This window comes from Chelonoidis abingdonii, chromosome 2, assembly GCF_003597395.2.
Source record: "Chelonoidis abingdonii isolate Lonesome George chromosome 2, CheloAbing_2.0, whole genome shotgun sequence".
In the NCBI taxonomy this organism is placed as follows: domain Eukaryota; kingdom Metazoa; phylum Chordata; order Testudines; family Testudinidae; genus Chelonoidis; species Chelonoidis abingdonii.
This window is the reverse complement of record NC_133770.1, coordinates 87,952,468-87,971,650: the sequence shown is the minus strand read 5'-3', so window position 1 is coordinate 87,971,650 and position 19,183 is coordinate 87,952,468.

Sequence of the window (19,183 nt, the reverse complement as noted above, 5' to 3'; positions counted from 1 at the left end):
GGAGCCCTGCATGCAGCATCCCCTTAGTGGCAGCAGCAGTTGGGGCTCTCTCGTTCAGCCACCCATCCCCACCCAGCACTGGCAGGCCACCTCCAGTGGGTAACCCTGTTGCAAGTATCCCCTCCAGTCCCATCCAAATACTCCCTCCAGCACCTCCAAACATCCCTCCCAGTACACAGACACCCTCCACAGCACTCCCCAAAAGCCCCTTCCAGCTCCTCCTCTCCTCCACCCCAGTGGTGTCCTCTATTTGGGATCTTGAAATATGATAACCCTAGTGGCTGCTCCATTCTCACTGCCTGGGTTTCTGGAGCTGGTGGAAGCAAGTCTATCCTGCTAGCAGCTGCCTGCCCGCAGTGCCTGGGCTGGGCACAAGGCTGTGTGACCAGAAGCCATGAGGCTGGGCAGCGGCGGCTCAGGCACCAGCGCTCCAAGCGCATGCCTGGGGCAGCAAGCCATGGGGGGCAGCCTGTCGGTCCCTGCAAGGGCAGCAGTCAGGCAGCTTTGGCGGTTTGCATGTGGGAGGTCCGCCAGTCCCACGGATTTGGCGGCAATTCGGCAGCAGGTACGTCGAAGCTGTGGGACCAGCGGAGCTCCCGCAGGCATGCCATCAAATCTGTGGAACCGGGGACCTCCCGCAGGCAAGTTGCCAAAGGCAACCTGTCTGTCGTGCTTGGAGTGGCAAAAAAGCTAGAGCCATCCCTGGGGCTGGGGCAGGGCAGCCAAGGAGAGCAAGAGGCAGTTCTGCTCTGACCTGGCTGCAATGACAGGTCCCTGGACAGCAAGTGGTGTATGACCGGGCTGCTGAAAGGCAGGTGTCCAAGGGAGATGAGTACAGCAGGGAGCATCTCATGGCAGCCAGGCTGCATGGACAGAGCCCAGCTCCAGGGGGTGTCGCTGTCCAGTGCCCGATTCCTTCAGGGCAGAGGCAAGAGTGTGTCAGGGGTGCAGCGTGGAGCTGTGCTGCCCACTCTGCTGTGGGAGCACCTGGCTGTGCAGAGATAGCCAACCCAGGGAGCAAGGCAGGGAGGGCTGCTAGGCAGCCAACCAGCACCCCAGCTCCCCCAGCACAGAGAGCCAGGGGCCCAAGTGGGCCAAGAAGCTCTGATCTGCTGGCTCCTGGCAGGAGGCAACCATTTTCAAACTGTGGGACACTCCAAGTGTGAAAACCTCTGTGCTAAATGGGAGGCAGAAATTGGGGTGGGGACCTCCTCCACGTGATGCCTCTAAGGAGTGCAAATATGATTGCTCACCAGGATTCTAAAATGCTTAATTACAGCTTTGCTTCCCCGGTCTGCTCCTTAGGGCAGTGAACCTCATGGCACACTTCCACAAGGCCAGATGTGAAGGAGAAACTAGCACTTATGTAGAAAGGGTTGTTCCCCACCCTCCACATACATCTGAGAGATGATATTCACAGGGCAGAATTTGGTCCTTAGGTCTCAAGGCCTGCAAAGTTTACCACAGCTTGAAATGAATGGAAAATCTGAAAGACCCAGAGAAAGCAGCAAAAAGGTCATTTTTATCAGTCAGAGAGCACAGCACAGCACAGCACAGCAGCAAGCTTCTAAGTGTAAAGCAAAAAAAATACTGACCATAGTGCTGGTCACCAAGCAACCCCTGATTTGGAGGTGCTGTGTCCAAATACAGTTTAAAAGCATTGAAAGAAACGTGACCCCTCCCAGGATGATTGGGGGAGGGGAAAATAGGCAGGAAAGAAGTTATTGCCTAGCTTAAAAGAATGACTCTAATGCTGCAGCACACTTCAAGCAAGATTAAAAACTGTAGTTCCCCAAGGAAGAATGAAAATGAATCTGCAAAGTTGGAGGCAATAAAAATAAATAAGGAAAGACCTAAGCTCCTTGCCTGCTCCTCTTTCCCGACCCCCAAACACTGTGGCTGTGTTGATTAACAGTAACTTGAAAGTTCTGTGGAAGTGTTAATATGCAGCTCTTGCATAGCTAGCTTGCTAATGTTAATAACAAGGCATTTTGGCTCCAGATTTTGCTTTTGTGTGGCTATCCTGAGGAGGTGTTTACATAAGATACGTTTATATAATCACTTTCAGCTAAATCACTTCTGGCATTTATTTTTCAGTGCATACATGTATACCTGTGGGTACACAAACACTCCAGCATTTCCAAACACAGACAGTAGTAATAATCCTAGCTCTGACTGCTCTGGGTGTTTTTGTTTTTTAATAAACATTTAAAACCAAATCCCAAACTCCCCAGAGGAACCAAGATGTTCTCAGTTCAGCTCCTAAAATATAGTGGGGTGAGTACACAAAAGTGAGACTGCCTTTGGGAGGAGGAGAGATCTGACCTCAAACAGCTTGTCCTGCATGGATACCCCATCCTGAGACACTGACATGTGGAACGTTTTTGTCCAGGATATATTTACAAAACCACACAAAGAAGAGGCTAGGGTTCCAGGGAAGAACCTCTGTGATGTCCCTTTGTAAAACTTCTTCCATTGCAGTGGTGTGGTGTGTTTACACACCCGTGCTCATTCTGTCTGGGATTTGGCCCCAAACCCCATGGATCTAATGGAGGCAAAAGGGTCATCCACACACAGACTTTTGCCTCTACACTGCTTCCCCAGTCCCAGGGGATCTGCTCCAGTTTCTGTCACCACTACTTTGAGATTTCCTTTCCAGCTACAGGCCATAGAACCCACCACCCCATGAGGTGCCTACCTTAGTTAACACTGCAGATTCCCCACAGAGCTGAAGAGCAGACAATATGCTTTCCAAGAACTGTCTTCCAAGTCCAGGGAATTGTGTGGGCAAGTAGGCTGGGAAGTGGTGCTGAAGGCAGTTACAAATCTGGATAAGGGGGCTAAAGGACTATGAGATGCAGTGTAGTTAGGTGTGTATTTTTTTAAGGACGGAATTACTTGATGCAGCACTTTGTGTTTCAATCCTGTTAAAAATCTTTCTCCTTAGGGGAGGTGAGAAGATTCTCTCTGAGAGGTGCAAAACTTCCTTGGGTCTTTGTTCAGTGAGCAGAAGAGATCTTAAATTCTTTGGCAAGGTTGAAAAATCATGTATGTTGTGTGGGGGGAATATACAAGAAGTGTTGCTATTTCTTTGGAAGAAATATTTAAAAAAACGTGTTTATTGCAAGCATTTTTAAGAGGTTCACATTTTATTCCCTCTATTACAATTTAATGTAGGGTTGATGTTATTTTTAATACAGAAGGTTTTGAGTTAGCACTGTGGCTACAGTTAAAATAAAACAGTGATCTGATGTAACTTAATATGTCATACACACTTATTACCTACAAAATCCATAAACTAGATTGTGCAAAGAAAATAGCTAGTTTAGCAGTAAATGTTGCTAGTAATGCAGTTGCCTTGTCAACATATTTAATTAGAGCAGTCAAGAGAAGTGTGGAGGAACTTCCTTATTTTTGATTTAAAAGCTTATGTTGATTTACAATTTTGTACCTTAGGGACAAAAGAGCTCCAAGGCGATGTTCCTTATTAAAGCAATCATTTTATAAGCAAAGTTTCAGGGATCTGTATGTTAGCAGGTTTGAGTCTATTCTCCTCTTTGTGCTTTTGAGGCAGGGATGGCGGGGGAGGCAAAGGTGCTTTTGAAATACCTTTGTGCTTCCTGTATTGTGCAGGGCTGCCCAGAGGATTCAGGGGGCCTGGGGTCTTCGGTTGTGGGTCCTGGGGTGGAAGGACTCCCCGCCACCAAATTGCCACTGAAGACCCAGAGTGGAAGAAGCTCCGGGGGCCCGGGCCCCGTGAGAGTTTTCCAGGCCTCCCGGAGCGAGTGAAGGACCCTGCTCCAGGGGCCCTGAAACACTCTCGTGGGGGCTTCTGCGGGGCCTGGGGCAAATTGCCCAGCTTCCCCCACTCCCCCGGGCAGCCCTGGTATTGTGGGGCAGTCCAGAGGCTTATCTGACTCCTTGCATAAGTGACAGTAGCCTCAGAGCTTCCCTAATTTATGCTCTGCTTCTCTGCCTCCAGAAAAAGGAATATGACCAGAGTGCAGGGCACGCTGCAACATCTTCAATCTGCCAGCAAGACTGGTGCAGAGTTCTTCAGTGAAATCCTGGCTCCACTGAAGTTACTGGGACTTTTGCCACCTTGCATCAGCTCTACACCAGCGAGAGAGGTCCTGTGCCCAGGAGTTATTCTCAGGTCTGCTTCTGCCCATCGTGAGACTCCTTTACTCTACCAGAGCTACGTAAAGGGAACTGAGTGTAACTGGGAATACGAGGCAGTGTGCATGTGATGTGTGTCATCCATACTTCTATCACTGGATTTGGTTCCAAGTCAGAGTTGTAGGAGTCTGAGGTCTTGTCGGGCATTTGATGTGATCTACACACACACACCCCCCCAATAGGTGTTGAATGGGATGAGTTTTGTTGATGGAATTGTAGCATTATTCCATAGAAATATCAGGATTATATGCAGATGTGTGCATAGGAGCTGACTTCCTCTCTACCTGGGGGGGCTTGACTCCCCCCCTCCGCCCCAGGCCTGCCCTCACTCCACCTCTTTTCCTCCAAGCCCCCACCCTGCCTCTTTCCACTCCACCTATTCCCCTAAGCCCCCCCTTCCCACCCCTGCACTGCCTCTTCTGAACCTTCCCCTGAATGCGCCTCCTCCCCCTCCCTCCCAGAACCTCCTGCACACTGCAGAATAGCGGTGGTTTTATTTATGGTGTTACCAACTCTCGTGATATCAGGTGTTTTTCTTACAGCTCCACCTTCCGGAGTCATATGTGAGAATCTCAGATTTCATTTAAAAAAAAAAAGGTTTGAGTCCCCACTGTTGGAAATTAAAGCTTCAAAATACATGCCTTAAAGGCTCAGAAACCAGAAGGCAAATAACAAGAATCCAGTGTTATTTTAAAAATTTTGTTTTTAAGCCATCTGTTAACAGCGGGGCAAGGAGCTGACTCATGATTTTTGAATTCTTAGGTTTGGCAATATTGTTTTTATATCAGGGACAATGAGATTTGCTGGATTTTATTTGTAAGAAAGCACAGGTTGGTGCTCAGCATTGTGTGCAGCCATCAAGGGCCTGATCCCAAGAAAGGTAGGGCAGCTGTAACTCCTTGGAATAGATCAGGGATCGGCAACCTACACGGCACACAAGCCGATTTTGAGTGGCACGTTGCTGCGGTCCCGGCCCCCAGCCCCACTCAGCCCCCCGCCCACCACTCTTCCCTGCCAGGGGCAGGAGGCAGAAGCTTGGTTCTGCGGCAGCCAAGCTTCCCTTCTTCACTGCTTCTACCCCCACCATGGTGCTTTCGTGCCCCTCCCCATCTCCTTCCCTGCGCCAATCAGTTGATGGCCCTTGCGAGGCGGAGGGGGGAAGAGTGGCAGCATGCACACAGCTCTGTACAGGACGCAGAGAGAGGTAGGGACGGGGCCTTGGGGAAGGGAGTGGAACAGGGCACATCCCTTCCAGCCCCCTGCCATGAGCCACTTAGGGGAGAGGGCTGGGAGCACCCCTACGAGCTGAGCACCCCAGCCTTCTGCCCTGCACTCCCCACACCCCCAACCCTCTGCCCTGACCCTTGAATCCCCCCCACACACCCAGCCTTCTGTCCTGCACCCGCCACACCCCCCTGCCCTCTTCCCTGACCCCTGAGCCCCCCACACACCCAGCCTTCTGCCCTACACCTCCCACACACCCATTGCCCTGAACCCCCCACACCTCCACTGCCTTCTGCCCTGACCCCTGAACCCCCACACACACTCAGCCTTCTGCCCTACACCCCTCACACTCCGCAGCCCTCTGCCCTGACCCCTGAATCCCCCACACCCCAGTCTTCTGCCCTGAACCCCTCCACACACCCTCAGCCTCTGCCCTGACCCCTTCCCCCAAGGTCTGGGGTCCCAGCCACAGGCCCTGCTCAGCCTGCTGCTGGCCTAGGTGAACAGACCCCCAGGCTGGCAGCAAGCTGAGCAGGCTGGTGGCGTAAGATCAGCATTTTAATTTACTTTTAAATAAAGCTTCTTAAACATTTTGAACACCTTGTTTACTTTACATACAACAATAGTTTAGTTATATAATATAGACTTATAGAAAGAGACCTTTTAAAAATGTTAAAGTGTATTACCGGTATGCGAAACCTTAAATTAGAGTGAATAAATGAAGACTGAGCACACCAATTCTGAAAGGTTGCCAACTCCTGGAATAGATTTTAAGAGCCAAATTTTTCAGAAGTGCAGCGTATCCACAGCTCCCATTGACTTCTGTGGGAGTTATAGATGCTCAAGACTTGGGCAAATCAGGATTGAAGCAACTGAGCTCTCTGCTATGTTGCAGTTCCTCTGTTTTTGAAAATCCTACCCATAATGCTTTACACGCCCGTAGAGCTTTTCAGATGAGGATTTTAAAACCTTTTACAAACATTAATTAAATGAAACCTTATAACATCCCTATAAAATAGACCTGTGGCATTATAGAGACAAGGTGAGTGAAGTAATATCTTTTATTAGATAAACTTCTGTTGATGAAAGAGAGAAGCTTTCAAGCTACACAGAACTCTTCTTCAGATATCAGTCATTTCATGAAGGAATAAAGCAAGTAAGAGGAAGTGACTTTCTTAAGGTCAGGCAGCCAATTAGTGGCACAGCTGGCAATGAGACCAGAGGTCTTGCTTTTCAATGACCTGTTGTAAATACTAATCCAGACTAAATAGAGTGCATGCTAAGCAACACCATCACAGTAATGGGAGACTGGGGAAAGGAAAAGAGCACAACAAAGGCAGCTGGCAGGGGAGTAGACAGGGGCTGTACCACTGCTTCAGTCTATGACATGCGTACGGGCAAGCCCTAGCTGAAGTAGGGAGATCTCTTTTTAAGTCATGTAGATCATAGACACAAATAGCCATGCCAGATCCAGTCAATCCCCCTTCTTGCTCATGTGAGAGAATCTGTTACTGGAGAGTTAAAGGCATCAATGGCATTGAGTCTGTTTTTCTTCTCGCATCAATTGAAGCGGGAAGTAACTCTGAGAAAGAAGCTGGGGCAATCTGGCTCTATTTGTTGGTTGAAGCTGAAAAAATACATGATATTTCAAGCTACCTTATCAATGTTTCCAAATCTGATATGTAATAGTAGGGCTAAGATACCATCATATGGCATGCACGTCGTAGTGCATAACAAAGGCATATGTAATGGCATGTGCATTGCTCTGGATCCATATGTAATGGATTTGTTACAGAATTTAAAAGCTGCTCATAGGCTTTTAGTTATATAGTCTATCATGTTACATTGCTGATGTCTTACTTGAGTGCTTTGATCACAGTATTTACTGGTGTGTTGCTGTGAAATGTGAAACACTTGGCTAAAATGCAAAGAAAGTCATATATAGGCTTCATCCTTGTGGATCTTAAAACCTTTATTACTCACAAAATGACAAACCTAGCAGAGCATCCTGGATTGCAGAAAATATCTTATAAAAGTTCAACAGATAATCAAGGCTTTTTGAAAAAAAAATTGGATATATGTCTATTTGTCACAAGGTAAAGGTCTTGGTAGGACTTGCTAGTCTAAAAAGCAGATTAGGCTTGAAAATAGTAAATCATACATTATGTATATAAACATATATAAACTCTACAGAAACCTAAAAAATAATAAAGATGATTTTTAAAAGGGGAGACAGGGAATGGATTAAATGAATAATGACCCCTATTTAAAAAATATATTTTCAAATAAGTGTGTGAAATGTGTGCACTTTAAATGGGCTTTATCTTGTTACATGGCAGAACTTCCTTGCACTAGCTCCCCTCTAGGATTTGGAAAGTGTGTGTGTGTTTAGAGTACCTTTGGAGAGGGAAGGTGGAGGGAGGAGGATAGAGAATGAAATTGTGATGGTGTGTGGAACATGTGTTTTAGAATGAAATGCTGATGCTTTGGAAAATGAAGAATGAAATGTTGATGGGGAAGATAAGAGGAGAAAGTAAAACACTGGGTCAGCCTTGCTCTAGCTCCCGGTCCCTCTCACTCCCGCTTTCAGTATGTCTAGATATATTTATGTACATTTATGCGGATTTATTCAGCTCTGCAGTCTGCTATTTTCCTTTCTAAGGAAGCTGGCAAAGATTCTGAGTTTGCGCTGGTTTTTACAGCAAGATAACACCACTGTCTTCATTGAAGTCGCTCCTGATTTACACCTGTGTGAGGGCTGGTGTACACTACAGGGGAAAATCGATCTTAGATACGCAACTTCAGCTACATGAATAACGTAGCTGAAGTCGAAGTATCTAAGATCGAATTACTCACCGTCCTCACGGCGTGGGATCGACGTCCGCAGGTTCCCCTGTCGATTCTGCAACTCTGCTCGGCTTGGTGGAGTTCCAGAATTGATATAAGCGCGTTCGGGGATCGCTATATCACGTCTAGATGAGACGCGATATATCGATCCCCGAGGAATCGATTGCTATCGGCGGGTAGTATAGATGTAGCCTGAGAGTAGTATCAAAGTCTGAATCAGGCTTTGATACTACTCTCGCACAAGTGTAAATCAGGTTGGTACACCTTCTATGGTACAGGTTGGTACATCTTCTATGCTGAGGGGGCTGGTAGCAGATGTATATTGTATTTGTTTAGAATCCCTGAGATTCACCTCTGAATTTGGTGCAGACCCTGGTTTGAAATATCTTTCCTGAGTTCTGCAGCCGGCAAATATTTTCTAGGAAAATCTACATAATTAAACCAAATTATTTTCATATGACATTAAGGACACTCTGCACATTTATTCTCAGAAGGAAAGGTCTATGTGTCTCTCATATATGTATAGGAAACCAGGTAAGATGGCCATCTCAGAAGGCTTTATGTTGGCTCTGCTCCTTTTACTATTGTTTTCTTTATTCTCTGTCTGCTACTTGCTTGACAGTGATTCCAATCGCACCCTATGTCAATGTCTGCCACTGTGTGAAAATGAAAAAAAGTGTCACGCTCCCCCCTACTTCCTAAATATAATTTGACTAGAGAGGTAACCAAGCACTAGACTTCTTTCCAGAGTACAGAAATATTCTAGGAAGAACTTGCTGGAAACAATATGTTTATACAAGAATTCTAAATTCCCATAGCTGCACCTCTTTCCTCAGCATGGGAGCTCTCAGGAGGAAGGAGGTGTGGTATGAGTGCTGCCCCTGCCTGCCCTCACAATGCCTTGGGGGACCGTGAGAGAGCCAGACTAGCTCCAGGATTGGGAGAGGACAAAGGTGGGGCTGTGCCGTCTCTTTTTACACCCATTGAGTCATGCACCAAGCAATATTCAGCCAGACCTAAGGATCGGGGCCCTTAAACAGGGTAGGTTTATGGAGAAAGTTCTTTCTTTTAAGAGCCATCTAATTAAATTAAAAGTGAAGTAAGCAATCAGGACTCTTTCAAACTGTGAGAAATTCAGTTTGGAAATTCCCAAAGGTTCTTCATCCATATATGACTACTTGAACTTTAAGAGCATGGATGTTTCACGTATTTTGGTGACATCCCTTCATTGGCATGGGTGATGTCAGAAATGTATTAAGAAGCCAAGAGGAAGCCAACCAGAGACTTTGCTGCAAGGCCACTCCTGGCCTGGCTGTCAAACACTGTAGAATATATGAGAAATAACTTGAAAGCTGGGATTCTTTTCAACAGGCAGGAAGGAGGAGACAGCTGCAGTGCAGGAAATCTTGATTGTCTAATGGAAAGTCATGGGCGCCAGCATGGTGCTGAGCAGCCTTCTGTCTAAGTGATCTTCCTTTTTAATACTGTTTCCTGTTTCCTGGTTGAGATAGTCAGTCATCGACAGCTTTGAATCTGGAGAACCAGCTCTTGAAATTAGTTGGCAAGGCCTGGAGGAAGTCTTAATTTTTTGGCTATCTCCCCATACAGGCCAGTGATTTAAATCGGCAGTCAGGACTGAACTCCCCTTCTCTCTCATCCTTGACATGCTGCCTCCCAGACTCATGTTGAAATATATTATCAGGGAAGAGAGAAGAAGCTGCTTCTGCAAGAAAACAGGTTTGTAATTTTCCATTGTTGTCAGTGTGGCACCTTCGATGAGCACTGAATTGACTTGCTTTTTTTAAAAAATTTTATTAATAGAGGTTATGAATTGAGGCAAGGGTCTCAGAAACACAGTGACACATATTCGCAAAGCAATATCACAAGGTTTCCTTTGGTGTGAATAATGCCTATAACAGGCATCTGAAATTCATAAGCATCCACCACAACGCTTGTTCAAACAAGTCCTTGCTATATTGTGAACATGATCAAACCATCTCATGCCCAAGAAGACACACTTCAAAATTACTGTGGTTGCAAACTCAGATGTTCAAGAATTAGAAAGTTTGCAAGCAATTTCCTTCCCGGGCAGCTTGGAAGCCTGGATGTGTTATAAGATATCACGACAAAAAGCCATTGCAGAAGCTTTGATGATGCAGATTTTCATTTTGGAGCTGTACAATAGGTTCAAACCCCGCTTAAGGTCAGACAGGTCTGCTGCTATGTGTTTGTGTAGTGCCTATCAAATTGGGGCCTCAGTCCTGTTGGGGTGTCTAATTGTTATGTGAGAGGTGCAGACATTCATGTTCATAACTACTACCATAATACACATAATAAATCAAAATCTGAAGTATGAAACCTTTGAATGTTTATCAGACTACCTTGATTATATAAATATTAATGAACCATTGGAACACCACTGGCCCACGGTGGCACATTTACACTTCTTGAAGTAGTTTGTATGTTGCAAAATGCTGGTACTGCCTAATGGAACAGCACCAACGCTCACTGTTTTTTCTTCTTCACTCTAAATAAGGGACAGACTCCATCACCCTTGATCTGACAGAGTAGCATCTTACTCCAAGTAAGTGGAAATCAGTGAGGCTAGTCAGGGAGTAAGGCATTACTCAATGTAAGGATGACAGAATCGGGACCTAAACCAACAGTGACAAGTTCAAAAGCTGGAGCTGTTGTAGAACCAAGAGGAGCTAACAAACTAATTGTCGTTATCACACAACAGCCCCCAAATCTTTTTCAGAGTCACGGCTACCCAAGATGATCAGCTGAACATGAGCTCTCAATGTGATCCTAGGATGCATAAAAGGGGACATCTTGAGTAGGAGTAGAGAGGTTATTTTACCTCTGTATTTGGCACTGGTGCAACTGCTGCTGGAATACTGAGCCCAGTTCCATTGTCCACAATTCAAGAAGGCTGTTGATAAATAGGAGAAGGTTCAGAGAAGAGCCGTAAGAATGATTAAAGGTTTAGAAAACAGCCCTTAAAGTGACTGTGATGAGATGTTCATGCCCACCCTGGCCTAGGTTAATGAGGCTGAGAAGAGGCCAGTTAAGTAGATAGGCCCAACCTGAGGGGAATTAGGTGGCTTAAATAACCATGGAAGGGGGAAAACATGTAATGATCTGGCCGGAGGGCCACACCATGAAGAAAGGCCACCCTGAGTCAGTGAGAGAGTGACGTGTCAGGGCACATGGACAAGCGACAGAAGGAGCTAATCCGCAGAGCAGCTAAGAGGAGGTGCCCTAATGCCGAGGGTACTCCATGCCAGTGCTAAGCTAAATAGATTGTCAGGCTCAAAGAGGAGGTTAAGGGGTGACTTGATTAGTCTATAAATATCTACATGGGGAACAAGTATTTAATAATGGGCTCTTCAGTTGAGTAGAGGCAGGTATGAGAATCCAATGGCTGGAAATTGACACCAAACAAATTCAGATTGGGAATAAGACATACATTTTTGACAGCAAGAGTAATTACCCCTTGAAACAGTTTACCAAGGGTAGTGGTGGATTCTCTATCACTGGCAATTTTTAAATCAAGATTAGATGTTTTACTAAAAGATCTGCTCTAAGAATTATTTTGGGGAAGTTCTGTGGCCTGTGCTACTGGAGGTCAGACAGATCATCACTAGTCCCTTCTGGCCTGGGAATCTCTGCATCCTAGTGCTGTTCCTAGTATATATTACAACAATCTGAAGGCTCTTTTAACTTCCACCAACTGCCACTGGCCTCAAAGTTGCTTCAGAGAGGATCATACCGCACTTGGCAGTTAAGGAACATAGTTTGTCTTGCTGCTCACTCTTCATCTCTCCCTTTAGAATTCTCCATTGGTGCTGGAGTAAGCACACAAGCTGGGCCAGCTTTGAGAATGGCTTTTCATTTGTTAAAAAAAATCAGTTGGCCAATAAGAAAATATCCTCTAATCGCAGTGATTTGCTGGTAATTTACTGGTAACATTGTTCTTTGAAGTAAAAAGTTTATTAGCAGAGTTGTATTTTTTTTAATCTGGATAAGGTATAATATTGAGAACTTACTTAGGAATTCTACTTAGTTGAGTAGTTAGAGAGGAGTACAGGCAATTCATTTCTACCAGATTCTTTTGTTTCATCCCTGGAATCTTCTTACTGATGCAAGAGAGGCAGGCTGTGTCAAGGTTCCTCCCCCACTCTGAACTTCAGGGTACAGATGTGGGGACCTGCATAAACACTTCTAAGCTTAACTACCAGCTTAGATCTGGGTTCGCTGCCACCATCCAGATTCCTCCATGTCTGGAACACCTCTTTCCCCCAAAAACCTTCCCCTCCCTGGGTAGCTTTGCGAAGCTTTTTCACCAAGTTCCTGGTGAACACTGATCCAACCCCTTGGATCTTAACACAAGGAGAATTTAACCATCCCCCCTCCTTTCCCCCACCAGTTCCTGGTGAGTCCAGATCCAATCCCCGTGGATCTTAAAACAAGGAAAAATCAATCAGGTCTTTAAAAAGAAAGCTTTTAAATTAAAGAAAGAAAGGTAAAAATCATCTCTGTAAAATCAAGATGGAAAATACTTTACAGGGTAATCAGATTCATAGCCCAGGAACCCCTCTAGTCTTAGGTTCAAAGTTACGCAAACCGAGGTAAAATCCTCTCAGCAAAAAGGAACTTTACACAGTTGAGAAAACAAAAATAAAACTAACACGCCTTGCCTGGCTGTTACTTACAAGTTTGAAACATGAGAGCTGGTTCAGAAAATTGGAGAGCCTGGATTGATGTCTGGTCCTTTAGTCCCAAGAGCAAACAACCCTCAAAACAAGAGCACAAACAAAGCCTTCCCCCACCAGATTTGAAAGCATCTTGTCCCTTATTGGTCCTTTGGTCAGGTGTCAGCCAGGTTTCCTGAGCTTTTAACCTTTTACAGGTAAAGGATTTTGGTGTCTTGGCCATGAGGGATTTTATAGTATCGTATAACAGAGGCTTTTCTTCCCTTGTATAGTGTATGACAGACTGTAAGGGAGAAAAACATTGTTATAGTCGTCCCAATATATATTGAAGGCTCGTATTTCTCTCCCATGCATAAGAATAGATCTTTGCATTGAGTTATTACTGAAATGGATGCACCAAACCCACCAGTGCTAAAGGGGTTAGAAGATCACACTGTATCTGGTTCATGGGTGCACCTTACTATCTTTTACTTCTGCAAAGCCAGTACCTGACACTTCTCAGAGAAATTGAAATATTCCATAATGCCACCGTACCATGGAAAGAACTTTCTTCCTGTCCACCAGGCCTGGTTTTGAAGCATGAAATCTGCGTGTTATTTTATCAAAGAATATGGCTTGCTTCCCTATAAGGATTACCATGAATGGATTAATATTCTCTTACAGTTTATGGCAGCTTCTTGCAGGACCTCCTGAAGCAGGGACTGTTAGTCAAGGGGTGTTGGGGCTAAGATTGAAGGCTGCTAGCACAGACTAAAATTTAGAATATGCTGGGTTGAGGAAAGCATAGCCAAAGGTTACTGGACGTCCATCACATCGTTGTGGGCGCAAGCGTCTGTTGTAGCCACTTCATAGGTATAATTCCTCAATCTGAACCTTTAGATAGTCAAATGTGAGGTACTAGGCATACTATCCCTCTAAGCTTAATTACCAGCTTCAGATCTTGATTAGCGCTGGCCACGCCCCAAGAAATTCCAGTTTTGGCTTTCACTTGTTCTCCCCCAAACCTTCCCGGGGGACCACCAGGACTCCAGATGCCCTGAGCTCCACCACATAAGGGAAAAACCCCCCTCCCCTATCTCTCGTCTTAACTTCTCCCAGGCTCCCCTCCCGGATGGCCCAGGACGATCACCTATTCTCAATTCCCTTGAATCAGACCAGCGAGACAGGTTCTCTCACCCTCCACTCAATCCCTGCAAATGCAGCTTTGTACTCTAACACATAAGAAGTATTTCTCTTCACCCCTCCTGTGTTCTTCCTCCCACCAGTCCCTGGTGAGCGAGACGCAATCCCAGCTTTGAGCCCCCCCCCCCCCGAACAATCCAACCGTCTCAAAAGAAGGCTTATATAAAAAAGAAAGGAAGGGAAAAGACAATAAAATGTCTCTGTTCAGGTGACAATATACAGGAGTCAATTGGCTTAAAAGAAAAAAATGAATAAGCCTTAAATCTCAAAAAGAAAACAGTTACAAACATCAGCGAAATACAACCATGTAAATACAACAACACAATATAAAAACTTGTTCTTATATCTGGACATACAAACTGGAACCAGAAGATCTAGAAAGCTAAGTAGAGAGATCTCTCTCCAGAGCCGGAGAGCACTAGAGACGAAGACAAAAGACCCACACCGCAAAATTCCCTCCCTGAGCTTTGAAAAATCCGGTTTCCTGATTGGTCCTCTGGTCAGGTGTTTGGTTCCCTTTGTTAACCCTTTACAGGTAAAAGAAACATTAACCCTTAGCTATCTGTTTATGACACCACCAAATAGAAATATGAGGCCTTCCCCAGTGGAGGGAGGGCAGGAATGGAAACACAACCTATTCTCCACTGGAAGCGGATCACTCTATGGTGCAGCGGCCCACACTGGCAGTTTCCTCACTGGCAAACTGCACCTTCATGTGGCAGACAGGGGTAAACCTAGCCCATTATCTGCTCCCCACTAGACAGCAGCATGTGTTCCTCTCTGATTTGATGCCTCTTTTTTGGGGGGTTGATCATGAGCTGCAATTTTCCATGCTTTCATGATATTTAAAGCACAAGTTGTAACACTCTTGTAAAGTAGTTTTTCCCTGTGGAAGGTGAAGTCTTTAACGTTTTTCCTAGCTTCTACCTCCTGGTATATTTCACCACCTTTTTTCCTCCTTTCCACCTGTACCAGTCTTGGTGAAAGTTCACAATAGGTCAAATGCTCTAAGAGGTTGTTCTCAAGCTTTATTTATGGTTATTGGACCTTGCCAGTTCATTACAAAATATATATCTATATCTATCTATACATATCTATATATAATTTGCAATTTGCTCAAAAATCCACTGCCAACAGTGTCCTTGGTAAATAAATTATTGTGATTATTGGTTTTGCTAGTGAAAAGTGTTAGTTGAATTTTTATGGACTGAATATTCATGCAAGGTGAAAATTTTAGTTCAGCTTGCAGAGTGAATACAAATGCAACCATTAGCCTCCCAGACCCATTTTTACCGCAGAGCTCCTACAGAAACAAGAGACATTTGAAATGACAACAATCACCCACTTCAAAAGAGATGGGAAAACAATGCTTTTATTATAGTATTTAAAACAAACAAACAAAAATAATACTTTTGATCAGAGTTTCTCTCAGAATTTGAATTCGCCTGTATCTGTTTGGTGCAGACAACTCTCCTCTGATCACCCAAATGTTATCACTGCCGTCTTCCTCTCATTTCTCCTGGGATTCCAACACAAGTGTCGGAGTGAGCACCTCTAATTTAACTGGGATTGTTCAAGCTTAGATTAAATCTGTCAAGAAAATGGGAGCCTCAGGCAAGGACTAGGTGAGAATGTCTTCTAGATTTGCCAAGGATTTCTACTCTGTCTCCTCTCACAATTAGGTTCATCACTGGATGGAGGCACAGTACATACATTACAGTACTCTCAGTGCTGTCACATAATTTTTTTGGAATAGTGAAAACAATGTGGATAGACTATAAGTGAAGGATGGGCCCGTGTTAGCCGGATGCTCTCTGTGAAGTCATTTCACCCTCATTGTACAGGATGATTTGGGGGGTGAGATGTGTGTCAGATCTAGCTCAGAAATGAAACCAATAAAAATCAGAAGAGTAGGTGATGTTATGATAGCTGTAGATCCAAAAAAGTTTCTCCTAATGACACAGAAATATAACAAGAGGTGACCACTAGGCGAAACAAAATAGGGCTGGATGAACCTGAAGATGTTTGGACTCAGACTCTCTCTGTTTTGATCAAACTGGACTTGAGGCCTGATTCAGGCCCACTGAAGTCAGTGGGAGCCTTTCCACAGACTTCAAATATCTTTGTATGCAATTAGTTTGACAGTCTGGTGTGACATACCTGGGGTATAATCCAGACTAATGAATAGCTGTGTCACCTCTACCCTGTGACCTGAGGTGCCCTTTACACTGCTTTGCTGCTGTAGCATCCAACCTGGACCACTCACAAACAGCCTCCAGCATACAAGTGATGCCCAGCTCTCGCTTTGTGTGTGTGTGTATGTGCTGCAGCCAGCCAGCCACACCTTGGTTATACTGCAGGGTGACCTCAACACACCCCCAGTCCTAGATTTTCTCCCAGAAACATATGTGCTGTACTGCCCAATCCTCTCCTGGACAACACAAGCTTATATAAAGTCCATCATTTTATTAATAGAAATGATATGCACATATCTTGCTACCCCAGCTGGGAGCAAGGCCACAGGCAATCTGTGTGGAAGGGAACTCCTTGCTGATTCTTTGCAAAGATGTAGATTTTGTGTTTGTTTTTTGCCTCTGCCCTCTTTCCAGAGGAAGAATTGCCAATTAGCAAGTAATGGTTCATCAGCCTTGTTTATGCCTGGTTGAAGCATCAGCTTGTCCTTTGTCTCTGGGGAACTGGTTTGGCCATTCCGCAGAATTCTCTGGAAAACATATTTTTGCCCATGATTTTAGCTTCTGTTTATAACTTCACATATAACGCTGCTATGTGCGTTTCACCATGATATTACTGATCAGCAAAGTATGAATTTTTAAATGACACCTCACAAGGTATACTTTGTACAAAGATTGTTACAATAGTATGTAGGCTGTGGACACAAGGGAACATTCTGTCACACCTGGACCTACATTTCCCCAGGTATTCCCAAGTGAGATACTAGATAAAGAGTGATAAACATGTGATGGGTTTTGAGCTGCCTGTAATAATTTACGAATGCTATGTTTGTCTTATAATTGTAAGGCATTTACTATGTGAAAACACTGGGTTAATTCAAAAGCTGAAAAGAGTATGGTGGCTTTGGATAGCATCCCATCAGCTGACCCTTAAGAGATGATAAAGGAGCCATTTGCTTTGATATCCCACCTCTGACCTCCTCTTGGGCTCATTGAACTAGTAAAGCAAGATATGTGATGGGGGTTCCCAGCTTGTAAACACAGTGAATCCAAGCATGGGAACTGGAGACAAAAGACTGTTGGCTAGGTTTAAAGACCATCCTTGAAGGATGGAGGGGGATTGTTAATGTGAACCCATACTCCAGTGGTTGGGGTATCTGGGAAGTTATAGCTGCCTATGTTCTCTGCTAAAGGATGGCAAACTTTTAGGTAAGATAGGGGTGTGTATAGACCTTTGCTTTTTAAAAATCCTTTTCTTCTATGTTATGCTATGCTCTTACTGTTAGGATTAAACAATCCTTTGGTTTAAGAAAATTGTTTTGGGTCACTGTAATCCACTGGTCACAGGCCCCCAAAGGGAAGAACCAGAGGTACCCAACTCCAGTCAGTTGTGCCAGGGAAGCATGGTTGATACATAGGATACTGTAGCCTAGGACTCAGCCTAAGAAAGAGAGAATCACAGGATTCCATCCCAGGCAGGTAAATGCTCAAGGCCTGAAAGCTGTGGGGGGATTCACTTGGAGAGACTAAAGAATGGATCAGAGATGCAGCTAGCTCTGTAACCATCACAACATAAACCTGGACTTGGTCCCTCAGAAAAATTTGGATCCATGAAATACAAACCGTCTTACATGACCCAAACTTGCTCCCATTAAATTTAATGGGCATTCTGCTATTGACTTCAATGGGAGTATCTCGTGGGGGCTGGCTCATTAAGAGAATTGGGCTCAACTGCACCTTTATCTAGTTAACTGTCTCCCCAGGTGGTGGGTGCCCAGACTTTCTTCTAAGAGGAGACTTCTCAGGTCAGTAAGGACAGAGACCTGCAGGTTGCAGGAAGACTGCTGTAGGAACTGTAGGACCAAGGAGGTGAGACCTTTCTTGCAGTGGAGACTGATAGCTGGCAGAAAGTGCTAGGAAACTCTCTGCAGTGGGCCCAGAGATGGGGTCTGGAGAGAAACACAGAGATCACAGGAAGGGACTGTGGAAAAGGCCTAGAGACAGGTTGAGGTAGGAAGTGAAACAAGGGGTCTGCATAGGTGGCCCTGGGCTCCTTGCTATGAGGATCCCTGGAATGGAACTCAGAGTAGAGTGAGGGCCTAGGTTCTTCTACATTTTCACTCAGGAAAGTGGCTGAGAAGACCCAGTGTGAGGTTGCTGGATGGTTATTTTGGCGGTCTCTGTTTACCCCTGAAAAAAGGAAGGAGGAGGAGAGATGGACTTTGATTTGGCCAGAGAACTAGATTGTTAAGCAGCACTGGAAGTGGCCTATTGAAGAGTGAGAGACTGACGTGCCTGGAGCTTGCAGACAGGAAACTGAGGTGTGGCAGACCACATGCCAAGAGGGGAAAAGGGGATCTGGTCACATGGAGCAAGGCACTTTACTTCTATGATAGCTTTCATTCACAGTGGTGAAAATTTTGATCTCTTTAGCCCTAAGAGCAACATATATCACATGACATATTTTGCATGTGATAGTAAAAGTTTTCGGGTGTGAAGGTATTGCTCTTACACAAAATACACGGTCTTATATTTGTCCTTTTATTATTACCACTTCTGCCAATTATCAAAGTAATTTGTGTTTAATGTAATTATTTTCTTCTTTTACCTCAAGCAATCACTGAATCTCTCCTCATTCCTTGGGACATCATGCAATGACTTTCTGGATGGGAGGTCTGCTGGAACAGGGATTTAGTTACATCCCTCATCAGTTATCAATGCTTGATGAATCAAGCGGAAGATGAATCTGGGTATAGAGGGAGACAGCTAATTCAAAACACAAAAGGTCTTGAATAATACTAAAGGTATTGTGGAAGTATAGAAAATTAATGAAAACATAAATGA